At 38.7% G+C, this 26,646-nt stretch overlaps 1 long non-coding RNA gene across 2 annotated transcripts in view; it reads right to left on the bottom strand.

Annotated features, from left to right (window-relative positions):
* Positions 1 to 603: 603 nt before the first annotated feature.
* Positions 604 to 26,646, bottom strand: part of LOC138758555 (uncharacterized) — a 47,543-nt gene continuing 21,500 nt past the window's right edge. Inside the window, exon 3 of one of the 2 annotated variants that reach the window (XR_011354337.1) lies at positions 604 to 1,780. This is a non-coding gene — a long non-coding RNA (uncharacterized lncRNA). Of the gene's footprint in view, positions 1,781 to 21,640; positions 21,833 to 26,646 lie in introns of those variants that run through there. The other variant, XR_011354338.1, reaches the window with a different exon arrangement.

Raw genomic sequence — 26,646 nt, forward strand, 5'->3', positions numbered from 1 at the left:
CTGTTTTAAAGTTACCACAATTTAGAATTATTATAGAACCGCACAATTAAGGTTTTATCAGTTTTTACCAGAAAATGGAAAAACCAGACTGGACTAAGATAGAACGAGAATAAATAGGGGAATAGGTAGCGGAACATATAGTTTATAAGTGGGATGAAATCTGGTGCAATACAAGAACTCAGCAGTACTACATTATTTACTGAATACATGGAAGAAGATACACTTTGAAAGAAAAAAAAATGAATGATCAATTTTAGAATTATTATTGATGCAAAATCCACTAATCAAAAAAAATAGAAAACCATTTTTTGTTGGATAATTTATTAACATTTGAACAATCGAAGTATGAATCTGGAATAATTCATGGTACAATGTTTGCATATCATCAATTGAAAGCTTATTTAAAGGATTAATTGAGAAACAGCTTGAGATTACCTGAAGGAAGCAGCTTTGAATATGTTATTACAGACAAAATGATAATCAAAAGATTTGTAACCATAATGTATATTAACCTGCAAGATAAGAAAAATGAAATAAACTATGAACCTAAGCAGAAATGGGAAAAGGATCTAAACATAAAGAGAAAAAATGAAGTATGGGAAAATTTATGTTCTTGAACGATCAACAAGACAATAAACAAAAGGTTATGCATGATACAGGATAACTGGTTACACAGGATATATAGTACTCGTCTAAAATTTAAAAAATGGGATTTAACAATATCGAATAGGTGTTCTCGCTATAAGAAAATTGGAACAACATTACATGCAAGTTGGGCATGTTTGAAAATAATTACGTTTAGGGGTAGAATTAAAACAGAGACTAAATAAAATTACAAACAAAAATGCCCACCCTAGATGGATATTATTCACGTGGCTTCATCGAGTGTTAACACCTCTGTTCCCAATGTTTCTGCTATCACTGCTTCATGCTCTGACGGTCGCGCATATTGTTGCAGCCACCAGAGGGTGGAAGGTTCTGAGAGGCAGCAACAATTGTGCGGATGAGAATCATTCTGATGCTAAAAGCCGAAGTCCATCATCTTACACTTTGCAGTATCAGGAAACTTCATATTGCTTTGGATGACCTATTTAATATTTTTCCTTTGGATGCAAATCACACAACAGTTTGTCATGAACAGTGTGAAGGACCCAATTTTTAAGCAGACCAAACCAGTTACATGGTCTTGGTTCTGAGTTGCTGCCAAACACTTGCATTTTTGTCCAAATTCAGGGAGGAGCTGATCAACGTGATGAAATATCTGTTAAAATACTATTGAAATGTTTAATAGGAGGAAAATAAGTTAGGATTCTGGATATTGGATTCCATCAGCATTAAATACCCAAGAGTTTCCCTTCTGCCGACACCAACCTATTATCCCATGGAAAGATGGAAGAAAATAAGCGCAACGCAGTGCGTATTTGCCGGTAAATTTCAGTTGGAACAGAGCAAAGTCAAATCTATTATTTCAGTGTGAGATTCCCTGAATATTCTTATAACAGTGGGAAATCATTTGTTATTGAATCAGGTGGTGATCTCGCAACCATTTGGTTTATTTTCCGAACAATGCAGTTTGAGCGAAGCAGCGGCGTGGTGTTTGCCTTTCAATATATCCCTGCTTTTCCGAGGGTGCAGTAATTGCGGATGGAATTGATGGAAAGGAAGATCTGAGATAGGGTAAACATTCATTTCACGAACTTCTGCATTTTCTTTCGGTCTTGAGTGGAGATTTCCTGAAGCAGGTAGCATGGCCTCCAACAGGATACTTTCTATGATGCCCCTGTAAATATAGTTCAAGACAACAGTTTGTTATGAGCCCTGAGGACTCCAAAACCCAGTAGCAACAGATACTCACCAACACAAATAGTTACTATAAAAAAGTTGCTTTTAATTATCTTTAAACAACAAAATAGGATAAAACTTTAGTTTATCTCCCTGACATAACACCCTTCTTATTGTAAGCGGACGTGTATGTATGTGTACTTAAGTATAGAATAGTACTTTAATTCACAGTCCAATCTCACTTTTCCACTCCTCCAAGTTCACTGGTTGCTAGCAATTCTTATACTGTGCACAGAATCACCTCACATTGATGTATTTCACCAGACTTTTGTGCTTGAATGTTTAATGGTTACTGCTCAGGAACTTCATATCGGTTTTCAGAGAGAGATTTGCTGTTAGTTGGACGCAAACTGATCTCTTCTAATAAGCCACGTGAGTGTCTTGCTGAACAGATTTGCCCCATCAGCATTTCCCTTATTTCTTTAAGTTCACCAAAGAGTTCCTTTTTGTTTCTCTTATTTCAAGTGAAACCTTAGGCAGCCAGTCCTGTCTGCTTGTGTGGGTCGCATGGGCTTTAACCAGGCTTTGATAAGCTCTCACAACCGGTTTTTAATTTTTTAAAATTTCTTGCACTTTCATATCAACAACAACATCCACAAATGATGATCATCAATATATACATCGTGACATTTCTTCTTCTTCGCCCTTTTCATCCCTCTCCCCTTCCCCACGCCTCTTCAAAATTCAAAAAATAATAAAACACATAAAACAAAGAAATAACAAAAAGCGAAAAAGAAAAAAATGTAGGATCATCCACTTTCACATATTTAAATCTATTGTTCTCATAATTATGTTGTTTTAAGGGATGGAAGTTTTTGGTCGGCATTCCCCGACATGTTCAATTTCTGGTTCTCAATTCGTTCGAATAACATACACTTTTCTTTCAGATTGAATGGAGATTTTTCTAATGGAATACACTTGCTAATTTTTGTATACCACTTTTATATTTTAAAGAGTGTTTCCATTTTCCAGGTTGTCATAATATAATTTTATTTTGCTACTGGTTGCGCTATTATAATAAATGTTATTTGGGCTCTGTCTAATTTTAGTCCTAAATTTTGTCTCTTATATTACTTAATAGAAATTCTTTGGATTATTTGGTTTATTTATTTCGTGATTTTGTTTAATATTAGGTTGAGATCTTTGCAGATAGTTTTAAATTTTGAACATGTCCAAAATATATGTAATGTTGCTCCAGTCTCTTGTTAACAATGGAAGCATATATCTGATGCTGTTGAGTATCACTATTTTAATTTCTGAGGATTAATTTCTAATCTATGTAGCCAGTTATATTGTATCATACATGGTCTAGTATTTTTCGCGTTTTTCATTGTTTGTATACTTAACTTCTCCCATCTTTCATTCTTTAACACTGTGTTAAAATCTTTTTGCCAACTTTGTTTCATTTTATACTTTATTTCATTCTCTTCCTTTTATTGCAATTTGATATACATTTTGGTCATAATCTTTTAAATTATCATTGTGTCTATGATTAAATATTCATAATTTCTACCTTTTATAATCTCAAGGTATTTCCTAGATTATTTTTTAAATAAGTTTTCAATTTGTAATATGGAAACATTGTACCTTGTGTTATTCAATATTCATCTTTTAATTGTTCAAATGTTAAGAAATTATTTGCCAAAATGCAATCTTCAATTTCCTTGATTCCTTTTCTATCCCATTCCTTGAAAAATAAATTATCCATTGTAAAGGGGATTAATGAGTTTTCTGTTAATATTATTTTTGGTATTTGATAATTTATCCTTTATTCTTCCAGGTGTATTCTTTTCCATAATTTAAGTATATATTGTAGTACATGTGAATTGTTACATTGCACCAAATTTTCATCCCATTTTATAGTATTTGTTCCTTGATATTTTCTCTCAAATTGTCTAATTCTATCTTAGTAAAATCTGTTTTTTCTTCTCTGTGATACAAGTCTGATAAATACCTTAACTGTGCTACCCTGTCATAATTTTAATGGTGATATCACGCCAATGGAGTAGTGGCTGCAGAGGAATTGCCCTCCGAAGAGAAAAGAAAAAAAAAGAAACAATGCCGGACAGAAAAATCACAGAAGTCCTGAAAGATAAAGAAATCACAAATACCGAAGAGATGGCATCAAAAAAGGAGAAGACCAGAGAGACAGATAAATAAGAAGACAGAAAAACAGCAGAAAGAAAAGAGGTAGGCCTTACCTTAAAAATTACATCCGACCCCTAAAGCTGATGGGCGCACCACTTGGCAAAGTCCCTCTTTCGAACTATGTACAAAGTTGGCTTAATAAGCCACAAAATATTGCACAACTGCCCATAACAAAAAAGAAAAACACTGAAGGATGGCAAGTCCAGCAATGAGACAACGTTAAACGGATAGATAAATTGGGGAGATGGCATCGCAGCAATAAGAGTTGAAAAGAAGACAAGGAGCTAGAGAGTGAAGACAAAGAAGATGACACACGGAAATGAGGAAGGTAAAAAAGATAAACAGTTAACAGACATTGAATATTTTGATGAAGAAATAAAAACTTTAAAAGACATTTTTACAACTGAATTTAACACAATAAAAATAAAAATGCAAATAAAGCAGAACATATAATGCAAAAACTAGAGCTGGCCATAGCATATACATGAAAACGAACAAATGAAGTGGAAGAAAGTCAGAAAGCTGTGAAATTAGAAATGAATGAAGTAAAAGAAATTCTGAATGATAGAGACAAAGAAATTAAAGAGATCTGTTAATTCAAAATATTGATCTGTTAGAGAATTATAGCAAATGGAACAATATAAAAATAGTAGGTGTAGAAAAATGCGTACAAGGATCAGACATAAAGGGATTCATAAAAAGATCAATCCCACAAGTTTGGAGGGAGAAGATCTACAAGACAAGATTGAAATGAAAGAGCACATAGAACATGGGCATGAAAGGCTTATTAAAACCAAAAACCACGATCAAAACAATGTATATAAATAAATTGTAAAGATAATAATGTAAATATAAAGTTTAAGTTTGAAAAATAGGACAAAAATAAAGATAAGAAAATAGTGTGAAAAACGCTTTGTAATATTTTTTGAAAATATATAGTGTTTCTCTGGGGGAAGGCGAAGGAGAGAAAAATAACTGCTATTTCAAAATCTGTTGATGCTTGCAGTTATTACCTCAACCCAAATAGATAAGGGAATTGGAGTTGTCTCACAAGGAGTCATAGACAACCCAATACGTGGATGTTTCGGGACTTTCATTATTCTGGGTAGGAATATTTTATTTGTTAATTTTAGTAGGGTTTTCAGGATAAGTTGCTTTTTCTAACAGTGTCGGTGTGTATTAAGATGTGCAAAAATTATTTTAAAAAATATTGAGGAAGAAGATATGAAAGAGTTGAGGAGATGAGATAGAATTGGAAAAAAAGAAGGTAAAGATGGATACGTTAAATTTAATGACTGTAAATATTAACGGAAAACTCAATCAAATTAAAAGGAAGAGTTGCTGACAACTAGAAGAAGAAAAATCGACATCGCTTCTGTGCCATAAACACACTTAACTGAGATAGGACACAGTAAATTGAAAGGAGACTGTGTAGGCCACGTAGCGGAGTCCTAATACAATTCAAAAACCTGGGGAGCAGGTATATTAGTCAACAAATATCTAACAATCAATATAAAAGTTATAATAACAGATCCAGCAGGTAGATATATAATGACTAAGTGCCAGATAAATTCTGAATTTTGGAATTTACTAAACATCTATGCATTTAACAAAGAAGACCAGCAATTTATGCAAACAATCTTCCGAGAAAATAGCAGAAACATGGGGACATATCATGCTTGGAGGGGAGTTCAACTTCAACCTGGACCCAATGATAGTCAAAACTGGAAGACAATTAACAATAAGAATAAAGTAACTAAATTTATACTAAAAGCATTGCAGGATATGAATCGAATTGATATATGGAGGAGACAACAACAATAAGAGAGACAATATTCACACTGCTCAAATAGACAGAAGCCATACTCAAGAATAGACATTATTTTGAGATCGGCACAGGTCCAAGGGAGAGTTAAAATTGGAACATATAGCAAGATTATTATCTGATCACTCTCACCTATTATTGACAATTGAATAAGGGGATGCATCACTAAAGACACGTAGATGGCGACTAAATCCTCCATTGTTAAAAAGAAAAGATTTTAAAGGATATATGTGACAGCAAATTAAAGTATACTTTGAGATAAATATGGAATCAGTAAAAGACTAATTAATCTTATGGGATGCAATGAAGACTTTTATTGGAGTACAAATAATTAGCAAAATGACTAAAATTAAAAAAAAAAGAAATATAATCAGGACGTTGAACAGTGCAGTAAAGAGATAACAATCAAAGAAAAGGAATTAGCAGAAAGAGAAGATACAGAGAAAAAGAGAAATGTGGCAGGGAAACATTTTAGATATGAAACATCACATCTTGTCTTCAATTGCTTTTCACAAGCTTGCCAGCTTGTCCTATTCCAGCCTCGGCTACTGCTGCTGCACTGCAAAATAAAACTGCAGAACTGAATGGAGCTGATGGTGGACTTATTTAAATATTATGTGACTGCGGGGTCAACCACAAAGATTGTGGGGCGCAAACTTATAAAGAAGGAAACGTGCCTAATGGTAGAGGATGTTAGGATTGTCATAAATGGAAACATTGCTTAATTATTCACAAGTGATAAGGAACTTGATCATTTTGCGTTATGAATAGAGCAAGGATGAGTGCTGAATTATGTTGTTATTAAGGAAGGGGAAGTGTTGGATCTTCTTAAATCTAAGTAATTGAGAACTTCCTGGGGCTGGACGTGATCTACCTCAAGTTATTGGGGTAAGTGAGGGTGGAGGTATCATAAGCCGTGGCTATGATCTTTGTGTCTTATTTGCCAACAGGGGAATTGCCAGAGGATTTGAGAATTACAATGGTGGACTCTTTGTTTATTTTAAAAAAAAGAATATGGAAAATACTTGGAATTTTTGAACAGAGAGTCTTGCATCAGAGGTGTATTAAATATTTGAGAAGATTCGTAAGGATAGAATCTATGAGCATTTGGAGAAGAAATTTCGAATGAAGGTTAGTCAATGTGTATGTCTGAATGAAGAGTCATAACATTTGAGAGGATCACAAACAACATTAATAACATTAAGCATGTTGATGTAGTTTATATGGATTTAGGTCCTCTTTGAGAGATTAGTTCAGAATGTCATAATGGAGGGGATCCATGAAATCGTAGCTGCGTGTCTGAAATCTGTATTGCCTGTAGAATGTAGATAGTGATAGCAGAAGAATTATATTCTGCCTGGAGGACAGTGATTAGTGAATTTCTGCAATGACCTGTTCTGGAACTCCTGGTCATTGTGTTTTGAGAAATGATCGAGATGAAGGGGAGGAAGGATGTACCAGAAATGCATGCAAATGAAATAAATATTGGAGACTTCTTTATGGTGTTGAACGTTGTCGTAGTTCACAGAGAGAGGCAGGATGCAAAGTTGAGAAGAAAAGTTGGGCATGTGGATTTCAACATGATAAGTCGGCGGTGATGCAATCTTGAAGGTGAAACCAGAAGGATGAGAAGAGGATTAATGGATGTTGGGTTTCATTATTATGGGGATTGAGTTCAATTGTCCAAGGGGAATGTGACAACTCGACAAGTGTATTCTGAGTTCACACGTGGTATTGTGTTCCATCTGGACACCTCATTGCATGAATGGTGTGCATGCTATGGGACGGGGCAGGGGAGATTTGGCAGCATGTTGCATTGTTTGAAAAATAAGTCTTATGAGGCAAGGTTTTCAGATCTGGAACTTTTTCATTTTTTGTAGCATAGATGAATGAGACTACAATATTCTGAGAAGCACAGAGCGGGTAGACTGCGAATGCCTTTATCACAGAGCAGGGACAATGAATACCAGAGTACATATGTGGAAAGTGACAGGTGGAAAGATGAAGGTAGACATCCCAAGTAGGTTTGTACACAGATTTGAGGCTGCCTGTAATGGAATGACTTACCAGGAATCGAGGAAGAGCATGATTCATCTGTGTCACTTAGGAGACACTTGGATAGATAGATGGATGAATATAAAATAGGGAGTTATGAGGTAGGAATGATTTAGTGCATTTTTTGAAAATATTATTTATAAACAAACAATATAATATTTATTTTCTCCCACAAAAACCACACACCCATGGCTATTCATCCAAACCCACCCAATCTACAATTAAACGTCACAAAAAAATAAAATAAATGGTATCAATAATTGAGCACATGAACTAAACCATCACATGCAGTATGGGTCGCAGTTCGGGAAAACCCTATCCCTTCATGGGAAATATTTTAACAATTTGAACACATTCAATCCATGTACGGGCTCCAAACATTAACACATAGATAATTATTTTTAGATTATATGTTATCTTCTCTAATGGAATACATGACCTCATCTCTGCATGCCAACGTTGAATATTCAATTCAATATCATTCTTCCATGTAAATGCAAGGCCTTTCCTAGCAATATGAAATTGTTTAACTTTAACTCTAAACATAATTGTTTAGTATTATCCAATGAAAATATTATTGGGTAAAATTGAATTTCAAATTTAAATATAACTTTCTAAAGTTCTTTAATATTATCCAAAAACTGTTAAACCGTCTCACATTTCCAACCAAACGTAAGAAAGTTCCTACTTCCATATGACATCTAAAACAAAAATATGAAGTGACATATTAAACTTTCTTCACCGTGTTAAACATAATTGATGAATAAAATTATAATGAATCAATCTGAATAGAAACGTAGGAACATAGAAGATAGGAGCATGAGTAGGTCATTCGGCCTTTCGAGCCTGCTCCAGCATTTCAATAAGATCGTGGCTGTTCTTAAAGTCCAGTACCCCTTTTCCGCCTTCTCTCCATAACCCCTAATACCCTTATACTGAAGAAATATATCTAATTCCCTTTTGAATATATTCAATTAATCTGCTTCAACTGCTCATTGTGACAATGAATTCCACAGATTTACCACCCTTTGGAAAAAGAAATTCCACCTCATCTCGGTTCTAAATGGTTTGTCTATTATCCTCGGAACATGGCACCGGGTTCTGGACTCCCCCACCATCGGAAACACCCCTTCCGCATCTATTCTGTCCAGTCCTGCCTGAATTTTATATATCTTCATGAGATCCCCTCTCAAACATCTAAACTCCAGCGAGTACAATCCCAATTTGCGTTGGATGAGGTTGCGCAGGTCAGTGTAGAACTTGTTCTTTTCTGCTGGTTCCGCCTGGAGTGTTGGAGCATAGACACTGATGAGGGTGATGTGACGCTTGTTTTGAAGTGGGAGTCGCATGGACATGATTCGGTCCGAGAGGCCTGTCGGAAGGTTTTCGAGTTTGGAGGCAATGAAGCTCTTGACCATGAAGCCTACACCAGATAGGCGTCGTTCATCCGAAGGCTTGCCAGACCAGTAGAGTGTGTAGCCCGCTCCGCGTTCTTGGAGGCTGCCTACATCTGCCAGGCGGACTTCACTGAGAGCGGCTATGTCGATGTCAAGTCTGAGGAGTTCATGTGCAATGAGGGCAGACTGGGCGACTTCAACGCTCGTGTCGGCAAAGATTCAGAAACCTGGCCAGGAATCCTGGGCAAGCATGGCGTCGGCAAGTGCAACGACAATGGGCGCCTCCTGTTGGAGCTCTGCGCAGAACAGCGGCTTGTCATTACAAACACCCTTTTTCAGCAGAGGGACAGCCTTAAGACCACCTGGATGCATCCCCGATCCAAACACTGGCACCTCCTGGACTACATCCTGGTGCGAGAAAGTGACAAACAAGATGTGCTCCACACCAGGGTCATGCCTAGCGCGGAATGCCACACTGACCACCGGCTGGTTCGCTGCAAGCTCAACCTTCACTTCAAGCCAAAGCCCAGGAACAATAAAGCCCCCAGAAAGAGGTTCAATGTTGGAAAACTGCAGTCAGACGAAGCGAGAGGAAACTTCCAGGCAAACCTCAAAGCAAAGCTCGACGTTGCAACCCACCTCACGGACCCGTCCCCTGAAACCCTCTGGGATCAGTTGAAGACTACCATACTGCAATCCACTGAAGAGGTACTGGGCTTCTCCTCCAGGAAAAACAAGGACTGGTTTGACGAAAACAGCCAGGAAATCCAGGAGCTGCTGGCAAAGAAGCGAGCTGCCCACCAGGCTCACCTTATAAAGCCGTCCTGTCCAGAGAAGAAACAAGCCTTCCGTCGCGCATGCAGCCATCTTCAGCGCAAACTCCGGGAGATCCAAAATGAGTGGTGGACTGGCCTCGCCAAACGAACACAGCTCAGCGCGGACATTGGCGACTTCAGGGGTTTCTACGAGGCTCTAAAGGCTGTGTACGGCCCCTCACCCCAAGTCCAAAGCCCGCTGCGCAGCTCAGACGGCAAAGTCCTCCTCAGCGACAAGATCTCCATCCTCAACCGATGTTCAGAACACTTCCAATCTCTTTTCAGTACCAACCGCTCAGTCCAAGATTCCGCCCTGCTCCAGCTCCCTCAACAGCCCCTAAGGCTAGAGCTGGATGAGGTTCCCACCCTGGATGAGACATATAAGGCAATCGAACAACTGAAAAGTGGCAAAGCAGCAGGTATGGATGGAATCCCCCCAGAAGTCTGGAAGGCTGGCGGCAAAACTCTGCATGCCAAACTGCATGAGTTTTTCAAGCTTTGTTGGGACCAAGGTAAACTGCCTCAGGATCTTCGTGATGCCACCATCATCACCCTGTACAAAAACAAAGGCGAGAAATCAGACTGCTCAAACTACAGGGGAATCACGTTGCTCTCCATTGCAGGCAAAATCTTCCCTAGGATTCTACTAAATAGAATAATACCTAGTGTCGCTGAGAATATTCTCCCAGAATCACAGTGCGGCTTTCGCGCAAACAGAGGAACCACTGACATGGTCTTTGCCCTCAGACAGCTCCAAGAAAAGTGCAGAGAACAAAACAAAGGACTCTACATCACCTTTGTCGACCTCACCAAAGCCTTCGACACCGTGAGCAGGAAAGGGCTTTGGCAAATACTAGAGCGCATCGGATGTCCCCCAAAGTTCCTCAACATGATTATCCAACTGCACGAAAACCAACAAGGTCGGGTCAGATACAGCAATGAGCTCTCTGAACCCTTCTCCATTAACAATGGCGTGAAGCAAGGCTGTGTTTTCGCACCAACCCTCTTTTCAATCTTCTTCAGCATGATGCTGAACCAAGCCATGAAAGACCCCAACAATGAAGACGCTGTTTACATCCGGTACCGCACGGATGGCAGTCTCTTCAATCTGAGGCGCCTGCAAGCTCACACCAAGACACAAGAGAAACTTGTCCGTGAACTACTCTTTGCAGATGATGCCGCTTTAGTTGCCCATTCAGTGCCAGCTCTTCAGCGCTTGACGTCCTGCTTTGCGGAAACTGCCAAAATGTTTGGCCTGGAAGTCAGCCTGAAGAAAACTGAGGTCCTCCATCAGCCAACTCCCCACCATGACTACCAGCCCCCCCACATCTCCATCGGGCACACAAAACTCAAAACGGTCAACCAGTTTACCTATCTCGGCTGCACCATTTCATCAGATGCAAGGATCGACAATGAGATAGACAAAAGACTCGCCAAGGCAAATAGCGCCTTTGGAAGACTACACAAAAGAGTCTGGAAAAACAACCAACTGAAAAACCTCACAAAGATAAGCGTATACAGAGCCGTTGTAATACCCACACTTCTGTTCGGCTCCGAATCATGGGTCCTCTACCGGCACCACCTACGGCTCCTAGAACGCTTCCACCAGCGTTGTCTCCGCTCCATCCTCAACATCCATTGGAGCGCTCACACCCCTAACGTCGAGGTACTCGAGATGGCAGAGGTCGACAGCATCGAGTCCACGCTGCTGAAGATCCAGCTGCGCTGGATGGGTCACGTCTCCAGAATGGAGGACCATCGCCTTCCCAAGATCGTATTATATGGCGAGCTCTCCACTGGCCACCGTGACAGAGGTGCACCAAAGAAAAGGTACAAGGACTGCCTAAAGAAATCTCTTGGTGCCTACCACATTGACCACCGCCAGTGGGCTGATAATGCCTCAAACCGTGCATCTTGGCGCCTCACAGTTTGGCGGGCAGCAGCCTCCTTTGAAGAAGACCGCAGAGCCCACCTCACTGACAAAAGGCAAAGGAGGAAAAACCCAACACCCAACCCCAACCAACCAATTTTCCCTTGCAACCGCTGCAATCGTGTCTGCCTGTCCCGCATCGGACTGGTCAGCCACAAACGAGCCTGCAGCTGACGTGGACTTTTTACCCCCTCCATAAATCTTCGTCCGCGAAGCCAAGCCAAAGAAAAAGAAACAATCCCAATTTGCGCAATCTTAGACATTCACAATCTTAGACATACTATCTTCGCATTTTAGTATCTAATCAAATGGGAAGATGGATGTATTTTCATCCGTCCTGGGCATTTATGAATAAATGTTTGTGTCGCCATAAAAAATAAAGTTTTATGTGCAGTGTTCTGTTCTTTGTGACACATGTGTTGGGCAGCAGCCCCGGGGTGCTGCAGACGACATGGAAGCAGTAGAATATCACAGGACACCAGAAATGTGGAAGAACAACACACGTTTGAAAATGAGAATTGAGTTGGTGACCACGACACTGGACCAATGAAGGGCTCTGCGGCTGAAGAAACGCACATTCAGCGGACTTGGTGTGTCGGGGTAAGGAACCGACGGAGGCCACTGGCTGATTACGACTGCGGGTGAGATATTCACAAAGGACGGCTGGAGAGTTGCTCAAGAACTGGGTGAAAAGGTATCACGAATCTGAACTGGGAGTCGAGAGGATGCCTGTGCGCTGTATGTGGTGGAAGTAGATCCACGAGGGAATTTCCAGAGACATTTAAGAGGCCCGTCAATGTGCGGCGTGGGAGGATAGTGGGATGGGGATACAAATCATGTGGAGAGATTTGGTATTTCTAACTGGATATCATAGTCGATGTCAACATAATGTAGTGGATCCAATGGCCAGTTCCTGTGCTCCTTTGTGCAGAATGTGTCCTTCTCAGCAGCATGTAACAAACCTAGAGATGTGTGTGTGTGTGTGTGTGTGTGTGTGTGTGTGTGTGTGTGTGTATGTGTATGTGTATGTGTGTGTGTGTGTGTGTGTGTGTGTGTGAGAGAGAGAAAGAGAGAGAGAGAGAGAGAAGACGTGGTCTATTGTTGGAACAGTTGTTCAGGAGACTCTCCCGCCTCCCCAAGATAATGAAGAATCACAAATAATTTTCAAATTCTCGCTATTGATCATAAGTGCCTTCGCAGTCACTGAAGTATCAAACTGCAGTTCATGCAGACAAGACTTATATATTGGTCATGGTCAGGTCTGCAGGACACGCGGATGGGAAAACCTCTCGGACAAGTTACTATGTTTCAACTGTTCATTGTGTCGGCGCTGATGTGAGGTTTGAGGTGCCTGAACCTGTGCTGAACTCCACTATTTTAAAACCTAATGATCAATCTTTCAATATTAAACGATCCTGCGCTACTGTTGACCGAGAGGTTAGCGTCCGACTGCAGGAACCTGACGGAAATCTGTGACCTTGGTTTTCGTGCAAAAGCGAATCCGTGGAGGTTGGCATTTCCCTTCCACTGTCTCCTCATGTAATGGTCACAGATTATCGAAACATTTTCATGCAGATAATCAACACTTTAGATGCTGAAAATTGAAGGAATTATGAACATGGTTGGTCGGACGAGGGTGAAAAACAAAGGGGCGTCACGTATTGTGCAACGGGTGGCGCTGTGCTCTCTCTCTGCTGATTGCACCGCCGTTTGATATTCCCAAAGGTTCATTTAAATTCTTGCATCTGCATCGTTGGGCACAAACAAGAATGTTCGCTGTGTTTATGCGACGCTCATTTCTCTGGAGGTAACATCAATTTCCGTTTATTGATGATCCTAGGATAGATGAAAGCTGTACATCTCGCCGTTCTCTGCTGCTTTCTTGCACAGAGCTGTCTCTTTCAGACTCCCCATCATGGTCAAGATGCGAGCTCCACTCACTATCTATCCATTTTCCTTGTTGCCTCCAATGTTGCAGACAATTATGATTTACTACCCGATTGTGGCTGTGTTCGGGGTCCCGGGTAAGTGAATGCGCCTGAATTTGAAAGAGTTGATTTCTTCCGGCAGTTATCTGGACAAAACATGGAATTTAGCCGCCACTGTTCAAAATTTAATGCAACTTTCTGAATGACCAAGATAAAGACAATTTGGATAGACCATTTAGTGAATAAGAAGTTAAGGAAACACTTAAATGTTTACAGAATAACAAGTTTCCATGAGAGCATGGATTTCCTGTCGAAGTTTGGTAACGAATTAAAGACTTAATAATTACTTTATTTATGCTAGTATTAGAGCTCAGTGCCAACGTCTCCGCAAACCAATACGCCCCTTTGTGTTTCACCGTCGAGTGAATACCCTATTGCAGAAACCTTTTCAACGGTGAGAATTATGGTTATTTCTAACAAATTCAGATATCTATTATGATCACCTTAATGTCGACCAATTTAATTGTACAACATGGATTATAAAGTTATAGTGAAGATCTTAGCAAAGAGAATAAACGTTCCCTTTTTCATTTAATATATATATATAGATAAAAATTTTCTGAAAAAAATACGTGAATATACAGTAAGATTATTAAGTTTAATACAAAAAGAGGCGTCTAATGTTGTATTAGATGCAAAAAAAAGCTTTTGATATATTCGAAAAAGATAATTTATTTAAAGTTTTAGGTAAATTTTATGTTGGATTTAATTTTGTAAATTGAATTAAAACACTTTACAGAAGTCCTCAAGCTAAAGTAATAACTAATAGGCAAATATCTAAATCATTTAATTTGAATAGATCATGTTGGCAAGTTCGTCCTTTATCCTTGTTTCAGACGTGCCCAATTTCTACTTTGTTTGCATTGGCTATAGAACATCTTGCACAATTTATTGCTCTTGATGAACAGTTAAAAGATAAATCAATTGAGTAGAAGATTATTTGCAGATTATGATTTTTTATATGTTTGGCACAGACTCAACTCTCATTATCTGGACTTTAAGAGCAACTAATAGATTATCAAAAATTTCTGGTTATAAAATGAATTGGGATAAAACTAAAAATGTGGAATTAGTACAAGGTGATTATTCGCATTGTCAATTTGATATTTAGTTTATATTGTTTAGCAAAGTGATTAACTATTTACAAATACGTACAGATAATAACTTGAACAATATATAAATTACATTATATTCCATTACATAAGAAAGTAAATGAGGAGTTGAAAGAAGGATACATTTTCCTAAAACATTATTTGGAGGTGTTGATTGTATTAAATGAATTTTTTTTCTGAGAATTCGATACTTCTTTCAGACGTGGCCAATTTCTATTACAAAAACTTTATTCACGAATTAAATAAAATTGAATTAGCGGAAAAATATTCACCTTTATATAATTTAGTGACCGATAAAAGATAAAGGTAAATCTTTCTATTTAATCAAATGTGCTTTAATCTTTCTCAATAATTCTACAAAATATAAATTATACAACGATTGAAAATTTACATTAATCATAATCCCTATCTTTTCAATTATATCAGTACATCAAAATTTAATAATTTGCCTAGATTGATCGTAATTTATATCATTTTCTGAAGAAATTGGTAACATTTTACTTTTCTCCCAATTCACTTAATGTCCAGAAAATTTACCATAGAATTCGAAAAAATTTTCCAAATAAATTAAAGATTGATCCGGATTATTTAAAGATATCAAAAGATCATCAGCACATAAATTAATCTTATATTCATCCTGTCCAATCATTATACGTGTAATATTTTAATTCTGCCTGATATCCAGAGCTCACGGATCAATGACCAATGCAAATAGTGCTGGGGACAAAGGACAACTTTCACCCAACCAATTAATATGTGTCCAAATGTATATTTCTATAAAATTTTAAATAAAAAGTTCCATTCGGCCCTATCAAAAGCTCTTTCAGCATCTAATGATACTACCATTGGTCGGTTGGGTTTCTGACGTTAAGCATTGATCAACAAAACCACTCGAAGAGTATTATCCAAAGCATACCTATCTTTAATAAAACTGTGCTGGTCAGAATGTACTAATTGAGGTAAATACTTTCCTAAACTATTTGTTAATAATTTCGCTATTGTTTTATAATCCACATTAAATAAATATTTTTAAATAAATATTAAATAATAAATAAATTTATTTTAACAAAGAAATTGGGAGATAAGAAGAAACCTTCAAAGGCTCTAAGCCTTTTTTTTTGGTATAATATTTATTATTGTATTCAAACACGGATCTGGGAAAGCTTTTTCCTGATTTAACTGATTAAGAACATACATGAATCAGATCAGCATAAAAAACCTATCATATCCTGGTGACTTCCCATTAGACATTTGTTGAATAACATCCTTCATTTCTAAATCCTTAAAATGAGTATCCATCTTTCTCACATCCTCCTCCTTCAATATTGGTAAGTTTAACTCTGGGAAATACGCTTCAATAGAACCATCGTCTCACACTCCCTCACAAGCATTTAATTTCTGATGAAATGACAAAAAATTGGTCATTAATTTCCTGAGGTTTAAAAGTCAATGTATTGTCCTTCTTCACAGCATTAATAATCCTTGAAACTTGTACAGTTTTCAATTGCCATGACAAGACTTTTTGTGCTCTGTCTCCTAACACGCAATAATGTTGCTTAAATCTTTCAATCAAATAGTCAAATAGGGCAGTTTGCAATATTGTATATTTTAGCTTCTATTTTGTCAGAAAGCCTTATTATCTTCTGTAGAATTCCTCTGAAATTCCTTTTGCAACTCTGCTAGTTGTTTATCCAAAAACTGAGACTCTCCCACAAATTTCTTCTTTTCCTTTGATGCATAACTAATAATTTGACGACATAGAATTGCATTGAAATCATACTATAGAGTAAAATTACTCTTGACTGTATACTTATTCAAATCTAAATATTTAGCAATTTGATCCTCAATAAAGTTTACAAATTCAATTTTTTTCAATATCATTATGTTAAACATCCAGCGAAAAATAGATTGCAAACTATACTATGTTTAAATTTAGAGAAAATTAGAAACTCTGTCTATGAATCCCCTTCTAAGTATGAGTTAACCTGGCGACCATTTATTCAGTATTTTCATTTGTGGTGAGTTGATCTGGCTCTGTTTTCTTTCTATGATTATGTATGATAATTGGTCTGTAAGATGAGATCGGAGTGATCGGCGTGGTTTAGCTATATCTGTAGGATTTTTTAAAAGTTTTTTTAAATTCAGATTTGTTTTTTCTTCTTTTTTGGGTTTTTTTTTCTCTTTTTTCATATGTTGTTATTAATTATATCTTTTTTTTAGAGATAGTTCACACCCTAAACTGATCTAAATTTTTTTTATATGATATATTTTTATTCTGTAATATTATTGTTTAATATCTCTGTATTAATTCATTACTTACTATGTATATTTTTATATCTCTTTGAACTGTATGTGTTTATAAATTACAATAATAATAAAAAGATTGAAAAAGAAAGGAAGGTTAGTTAGGAAGGTACAGTCTTTAGGTATAAATTTTAAGATAGTCAAATGGGTTGAACATTGGCTGAGAGGGAGAGGCCAGAGAGTGGTAGTGGATAATTGTCTGTCAGGTTGGAGACCGGTGACCAGTGGTGTGCCTCAAGGATCTGTATTGGGCCCATTGTTGTTCGTTATATACATTAATGATCTAGATGATGGGGTGGTGAATTGGATTAGTAAATATGCAGACGATACTAAGATAGGTGGAATAGTAGATAATGAAGAAGGTTTTCAAGGATTGCAGAGGGATTTGGGCTGCTTAGAAAAGTGGGCTGAAAAATGGCAGATGGAATTTAATGCTGATAAGTGTGAGGTGCTTCATTTTGGTAAGAAGAATCAGAATAGGACATACGTGGTAAATGGGAGAGCATTGAGGAATACAGAAGAGCAGAAAGATTTAGGAGTGACGGTACATCGTTCCCTGAAGGTAGAAACTCACGTGAATAGGGTGGTGAAGAAGGCTTTTAGTATGCTGACCTTTATCAATCATTGCATGGAATATAGGAGTTGGGAGGTGATGTTGAGATTGTATAAGACGTTGGTGCGGCCTAATTTGGAGTTCTGTGTGCAGTTCTGGTCGCCTAATTATAGGAAGGATATAAACAGAGTGGAGAGAGTGCAGAGAAGGTTTACCAGAATGTTACCTGGGTTTAAGAATCTAGAGTATAGGGAGAGATTGGGCAGATTAGGTCTTTATTCTTTGGAGCGTAGAAGGTTGAGAGGGGATTTGATAGAAGTATTTAAGATTATGAAAGGGATAGACAGAGTGGATGTGGATAGACTATTTCCGTTAAGAGGAGGAAAGATTAAAACAAGAGGACATGAGTTAAGAATTAAGGGGCAGAGGTTTAGAGGTAACATGAGGGGGAACTTCTTTACTCAGAGAGTGGTAGCCGTGTGGAATGAGCTTCCGGGAGAAATAGTGGCGGCGGAGTCAATTGTATTATTTAAGAAAAGGTTGGACAGGTATATGGATGAGAAGAAGATGGAGGGTTATGGGCATTGTGCAGGGAGGTGGGACTAGAAAGGGGTGTTTGGTTCGGTGTGGACTAGAAGGGCCTAATGGCCTGTTTCTGTGCTGTAATTGTTATGTTATGTTGTGGAAGTAATGAAACAGATAGAAGAAACACAAAACTTGCCAGATTCATGTAAGACTGCAATAATTGCAGTAATACCAAAGATGGGGAAGGATCCATTAACACTAGCATCATATAATCCAGTATCTCTACTTATCTAAGACTATAAGATAATAGCAAAATCATTATCAAACAGATTGGCCGATTGTGTATCTGAAATAGTGAAACAAGATCAAAGTGGATTAATGAAGAAAAGATGAAGAGCGGACAATACCTGTAAACTTATTAATCAAATCCATGAAGTTCTAGGAAATTGGAAACCAAGAGTGGCTGTTGCGCTAGATGCAGAAAAAGCTTTTGACAGAGTAGAGTTGTATTACCCATTTAAAATAGTACAGAAATTCAATCTACCATGTAAATATATAGATTGGATTAAAGCATTTCATAGTGGACCATTGGTGAAGGTAACAGTAAATGGATATGTATCGAGTCACTTTAAATTAAGTAGATCATCAAGACAGGGATGTCCACTATCCCCCGCATTAAAATAAAGGAGGAGTATAAAATCATCTTAATTGCAGATGACATCATAGTATACCTAACAGAACCAGAGACATCCGTAAAAGGATTTCATAAGAAATTGAAGGAACATGGAGAAATATCTGTCTACATGATCAACACAAATAAAAGTGAAGAGATGCCAATGCAGACTATTCGGTATTAAATAAAAATGAATCACCATTTATGTGGAAGCACAAGCAATCCGATACCTCGTGATCAGGTTAGATAATAACTTAAGTCACTTATACAAACTAAATTATCAGCCACTAATGAAGAAATTGCACGATGACATAGAACATTGGAAAGAATTACCACTAACATTGATAGGGAGGGTAAATTGCAAAGGATACAATAATTATTTCAAACATTAACAATTCCAGTAACAGCAAAATTCTTTACAGAACGAAAGAGAATAATTGGGAAATTCTTGAGTGAAGGGAGGAATCCAAGGGTAGCATTAGATAAATTAGCAGAGAGTATAATCAAGCTGGTTTAAAGTTACCACATCGTAGAAATTATTATAGAACCGCACAATTAAGGTATTTGTCAGTTTTTACCAGAAAAGGGGAAAACCAGACTGGACTAAGTTGAACGAGAATAAATAGGGGAAAAAGTCCTGGAACTTATACTTTATATGTGGGATGAAAGCTGGTGAAATATAAAAACTCAGCAGTACTGCATCATTTACTTAATACATGGAAGAAGATCCACTTAGAAAGGAAAAAAAACGAATGACCAAATACCAGAATTACTATTGACGCAAAATCCACTAATCAAAAGAATAGAAAATCGTTTTTTTGTGAAATAATTTATTAACATTTGAACAATTTAAGTGTAGATATCCAGTAACTCATGGTACAATCTTTGCATATCATCAATTGAAAGCTTACTTTAAGGATAAATTTGGAAACAGCTTGAGATTACCTGAAGGAAGCAGCTTTGAATGGGTTATTACAGAAGAAATGATAATCAAAAGATTTATAACCATTATGTACACTAAGATGCAAGATAAGTAAAATGAAATAAACTATCAACCTAAGCAGAAGTGGGAAAAGGAACTAAACATAAAGATAAAAAAATGAAGTATGGGAAAATTTATGTTCTTTAACGATCAAGAAGACAATAAACACAAGGTTATGCATGATACATGATAATTGGTTTCACAGGGTATATAGTACTCATCTAAAATATAAAAAATGTGATTCAACATTATAGAATAGCTGTTTTCACTATATGAAGAAAATGGGAACAACATTACTTGCAACATGGGCGTCTTTGAAAGTAAATACGATAAGGGAACGAATTAAATCAGAGACTAAATAAAATTATAAAAAAGCATACCAAAAAAAAACCCAGATTTTTTCAAAGTAACATAAGAAGTAGAGAATAAGGCCTCAAATTGGATAAAGTGGAAAAGAAATCATTATGATAAATTTAGCAATAGCAAAAAAATGTATAATGTCAACTTGGAAAATGGAACAGAGCATGAGTATACAGCAATGGTACATGGAAATGAATAAATGTATTCAATTGGGAAAAATAACATAATTTAAAAAATAAAGTCACAATGTTTGAACAAATTTGCGAAACATACATGGAACATAACAGAGTGAGCTTGCTTACGAATCCATCCCCTGAAATGAGAATGAAAATGATAAGAAGACAAAAAGACTAGATTCAGTGTGTAATAAATAGATGGCACGTTTTTCTTGTTTATTTTCCTTTCTGTGAAAATAATGTTTTATGGTATTGTATATGTTGAATATTTATGGGTGTTGGAGGGGGTGAGTGGAGGGAAGGGAGGGAAATGGGGGGATAAAGGGGCAAAAGACCAGTATGTAAATTTAATGAGATACGTTTGTACACATTTTGGTTGATATGATACTCAATGTAAAAGATTTTAAAAAAGAATTATATATTGCCACTCAATAATTGAATAGATGGAAATTAGATATATCCGAGCAATGCTTTAGATGTGGTGAAGATAATGGAATTTTCTTCATTCTATTTGGTCTTGTTCAAACCTTAAACATTTTTGGATTTCTGTTACCATGATTTTACTACAGATTGTAAAAGCTGGGCAGAACTAGTAAATTAATAAATAACGAGGAAATAATATCATTAATACGATCTGCAAAGTTAGCAAGGTTGGGGATAGTGGAGTGTAAATCAGGGTTCGAAAATTGTCGAAGGAACTTTAGAGGGCGGATGATTGGTCTGTAAAGTTTGACATTTTAGTGCAGTTCTGCAACATTGGAGATCGGATGTGAATGCTGTGGGAAATGTTGGGTCAATTGTTAATTTTACCACAGTTAAGTTTACTTCAGTAGAGTCAACGCCGATACTCAACTCATCACACTAAGAAATCTCGGAACGTGAATAAAGGACTTAATTGATATATACTGACTATTCATTCGTGACTTTCTTTATTTAACAGCTTACGTGATGTCCATTGTGATCCTTTCGCGGGGGAATTGCGGTCTGTCCAGGTGTGTCTCTCGCTACCTCGTGGCCATGGCAACGGGGGATCTGTTGTTCCTTGTCGTTGACGTGATACTGTCTCGTGTGAATGAATATTATTTTCCAACGACGTTCCTGTTCATAACTCATGTGTGCGATTTCCAGGTTACACTGATACACGCCGCTGTGATATAGAGAATTTAGGTTAAAAAGACTTAAGTTAAAATGTGATGATCAATCATAAACAGGGAAGCCAGAATGGACAGAGAGTTTACTAGCAGTCAAGGACAGAAGGAGCTGCTGAATATGTTTTTTTAAACCTATCTTTTCATGGTCATAGTGAGAGACATGCAGGAGACAAAGGATTGATAAGAAATGTGAGAAACAGAATTCAGTGAATGTAGAGTTCACAGCGTACGTAACGAACGTGATAATTAATAATGCAGTTATACTTAGAATGTTTTTGTAATACTAACCAATTAAAACAGTATTAATAAGAAGGGGAAGGGCAAATAATAAAGGTATAAAAATCAATGCACTGTATGTATCGGGGCTTAACTGGTGAGAAACCAGTTGAGTCCAACTCTGCAGACTTGTAAATAAAGCTTGTCGTGTCATCAGTTTTAAAGAGACTCATGTGTGAGAAGTTTTATTTCTGACAAATGGGGTCTCGTCCGGGATCTACACTCCGGCCGTGAGGGGAGGCGAGAAGAGGGACATCGGAGGCGGTGCACCCCGCTGAGTTCAGCGGCTCCTAGTCCCTTGCTCGTCGCTTCGGGCGGCTTGAGCGAGTGGTATCCGGACAGGGTGACACGACAAGACGGAGAGGAGAAGGGTGACGGTTCAATCCCCGGGAAGACACCGGTAAGTGACGACTTACGATTGTGGTGTGGGGATTGGGTAACAGGTGTAACGGGATACACCTGTTTGGATAAAAACCTAACGGAATAGATTAAGTATAGATCTTTTGTCGTTGTGTGAGAACCCTGTCGCGGGACTCTAGGATAGACCCCAGGGAAACCTCGGCGGTAACCGAAGGAGGGACAGCACCTCCGACGAAATGCCGAGAAGAGAGGGGTCAACCCCAGGAAAACCTCAGCGGTAACCGAAGGAGGGACAGCCCCTCCGACGAGGCGTTTGAGAGGAAGGGAGTAGGGTCCAGAGCGAGAGGGTCCTCAGCAACGATAAACAGATCTAGGTGGGAAAATGGGAGGATCAAAATCTAAGGGCTCGTCTGAAAATTCAGGACAATTCCTGGGAGTACCCCTTGACAACCCTTTGGGGAGAATGTTTGAAAATTGGGATAGTAAAAGATATCGGGACAAAAACAAGAAAAAGATGGTCCAATATTGTCTCCTTTGGTCAAAACAACCTATTAAAGGTTCTTCGGTCTGGTGGCCGAAATTTGGATCTGATGAGGATTGGGTTAGACAAGCATTAAACATATATGTAAATTCGAGACCAAAGGTGAATCAAGAAGAGTCAGCATATGTATTTTGTTGGGTTCCCTGGCCAGGATCCTTAACAGAATGTTTTAAATTGAGAGTGGCAGGAGAAAAGAAATGGGAACCTCTGGACAACCTTCCCCCTCCTTATATTCCCCCGGTGCCTACTGCGCCCGAGGAAAGCTTATTACCGGAGGGGAAAGGTGATGAATCTGATTGCCCCGAAGGGGGCCGGGATAAAAAGGATGAATTAAGGGAGTCGGACCCTAAACTTCCACCGGTAAACCAACCCTGGACAAGATCCCAGACTGGTCCAGGACCATCAAAGTTTTCAATAAACCTAAATCCCCTGAGAGAAGTTCCTATGAGAGGACCGGGAGGGGGAACGGGATATGTGAATGTTCCCCTAACTAGTACAGAGGTGCGGGGATTTAAGAAAGAAATGAAAAAGTTATTGGAAGATCCTATAGGACTGGCTGAACAGCTTGACCAATTCTTGGGACCAAACACATATACGTGGGAAGAGATGCAGGCAATAATGGGAACATTATTTTCACCCCAGGAGAGGCAGATGATTCGACGGGCTGCCCTCCTCATGTGGGAATATGAACAACCTGGGGACCCTAGACCCCATGAACAAAAATATCCCTTAAATGAACCCAGGTGGGACAAACGAACACCCGAGGGATTGGCAAGTATGAGACAATATAGAGAGTGGACAATTAAAGGGATACGGGAGGCTGTGCCAAAGGGTCACAATTTTACCAAGGCATTTGGGAACCACCAGGGGAAAGACGAGTCCCCTACTGATTTTTTGGAGAGGGTGAGAAAGAATGTCCAACAGTATGCTGGTGTGGACCCTAGTACACCAATGGGTGAACAGCTTATTCGAATTGAATTTGTTTCCAAATCATGGCAAGACATTAGAAAGAAACTAGAAAAGGAGGAGGACTGGAGTGAAAAACCCCTAAGTGAACTGTTAAAAAAGGCACAAAAAGTATATGTGCAGAGAGAAGAAGAAGATCAAAAGAAGGCGACAAGGGTTATGGTACAGACTATCCGACAGATGAATGCTGAATCCAGAGGGGAAAGAAAACAAAACCTTCCTCTAAACAATCCAAAATATCCAAGAGAGGGAAGACCCCGGAGATTTGTTAAATGCTATTACTGCAATGAGGAAGGACACTTTAAGAGGGAATGCCCCCGATACAAGAGGGAATTGCGTGCCCTCGAACTTATGGAAGAAGATTAGGGGTGTCAGGGGTTCCAAATGTTAGGGACCAAATATAAGAGGGAACCCCTGGTAAAACTAAAAATTGGTCCCAAGGGAGAAGAGGTGGTGTTTATGGTGGACACAGGAGCGGAACGAAGTAGTGTAATAACTGTGCCAATCGGAACTGAGCCTATAAAAAGTAATTTGACAATTTCTGGGATAGAAGGGGCTCCCAGAATGGTATCAATAATTCCCCAAGTAACAGTGAAACTGGAAGAAAGAGAAGGGGTACAAGACCTCTTGTTATTACCTTCAGCTGGATTTAACCTCCTAGGAAGGGACTTACAGGCTCTCCTAGGTTTGGGTGCTCTCCCTGTGGACGGAGAAGTGCGAGTACACCTCTGCGCTTTAAAGGAAGAGGATGAACGGCAGATTGACGAGAGAGTCTGGTATAAGGAGGGAAATCGAGGAGGTCTGGACATCCCACCTTTACATGTCACATTAATACCAGGTCATCAGCCGGTAAGGAAACGTCAGTATCCTATTTCTTTGGAAGGGAGAAAAGGGCTACAACCGGTAATTGAGACTTTAATACGAGACGGACTATTAGAAGAATGCATGTCACCTTATAACACCCCTATACTCCCAGTAAAAAAGTCAGATGGATCCTATCGCCTAGTTCAGGATCTAAGAAGTTTGAATGCTATTGTTCAGACCCGCCACCCAGTGGTACCTAATCCCTATACTATTATGAGTCGGATTCCCCCAGACCATGAGTGGTTTAGTGTTATCGACTTGAAGGATGCCTTCTGGACTTGTCCGTTAGAAGAGGAAAGTAAAGATATGTTTGCGTTTGAATGGGAAAATCCATGGACAGGTAGACGGAGACAGTTTCGGTGGACTGTATTGCCCCAAGGGTTCACTGAATCTCCAAACCTGTTTGGACAAATGCTAGAACAAATCCTGATGGACTATCCACAATCTGATGATTCCCAACTAATGCAGTATGTGGATGATTTACTATTATCAGGACCCAAGGAACAAGAAATGAGGAGAGAGACCATTAGACTCTTGAATTATCTGGGGAAAAAGGGTCTACGAGTGTCCAGAAACAAGTTACAGTTTGTTGAGAAAACTGTGATATATCTGGGACACCAGATAAGTAAAGGACAGAAACGGATTACCCCTGAACGAATTGCGGGAATCACTAGAATGCCTTTACCCCGTAATAAGAAGGAAATAAGACAATTCCTGGGACTCTTAGGATACTGTAGGTTATGGATAGAGGACTACTCAGTTTTGGTGAAGTTTATGTATGATAAACTGACAAATGAAAATGACTATCCATTGAAATGGACCCAGGAGGAGGAGGGATGGTTCGAGGACTTGAAACATCGCCTAACACGAGCCCCAGTGCTCACTCTGCCCTCTTTAAAACAGCCCTTCCAGCTATTTGTCACTCATAACCAAGGAACAGCTGTGGGAGTTTTAACACAAGAAAAAGGCGGTCAGCGACACCCAGTAGCTTTCCTTTCCAAAATGATGGACCCAGTGTCTCGCGGATGGCCGACGTGTATCCAGGGAGTAGCGGCTGCTGCTCTGTTGGTAGAGGAAGCACGTAAACTTACTTTTGGAGGAAAGATGACTGTGTACACCTCCCATTCTGTGAGTGTTTTATTAACACAAACTGCCCATCGATGGCTGACTGATTCTCGCATATTAAAGTATGAAACCATTTTAATGGTTGGAGAAGATTTACAGTTTGCAAAAATTAATAGCTGCAACCCAGCTCAATTTTTATACCGCAGTGAAACAGAGAAAGAGGTGGAGCATGACTGTGTCGAGTTGACAGATCTTCAGACCAAGACCCGAGAAGACCTTTGCGATACTCCGCTGGGAGAAGGATATGAATTCTACATTGATGGCTCCGCCAGATGTGTTGACGGAATGAGAAGAAATGGGTATGCTATAATAGAAGGAAATACTTGGAAAGTAGTAGAATCCACGAGACTACCCGGAAGCTGGTCAGCACAATCCTGTGAACTATATGCCTTGCAGAGAGCCCTCAAAATACTGGCAAAGAAAATTGGAACGATTTACACAGATTCCAAATACGCATACGGAGTAGTGCATACCTTTGGTAAGATCTGGAAGGAGCGTGGTCTAATTACATCAAGAGGAAAGGAATTGGCACACGAACAGATGATTACTCTGACTCTAGAAGCCTTAACATTACCCCAAGAAATAGCAGTGGTCTACATACCAAGCCATCAAAGGGGAGATAACCCGACAGCAATTGGAAACAGACTGGCTGATGAAGAAGCCAAAAGAGCAGCCATG

Source organism: Narcine bancroftii, chromosome 3 (assembly GCF_036971445.1).
Source record: "Narcine bancroftii isolate sNarBan1 chromosome 3, sNarBan1.hap1, whole genome shotgun sequence".
NCBI lineage: Eukaryota > Metazoa > Chordata > Chondrichthyes > Torpediniformes > Narcinidae > Narcine > Narcine bancroftii.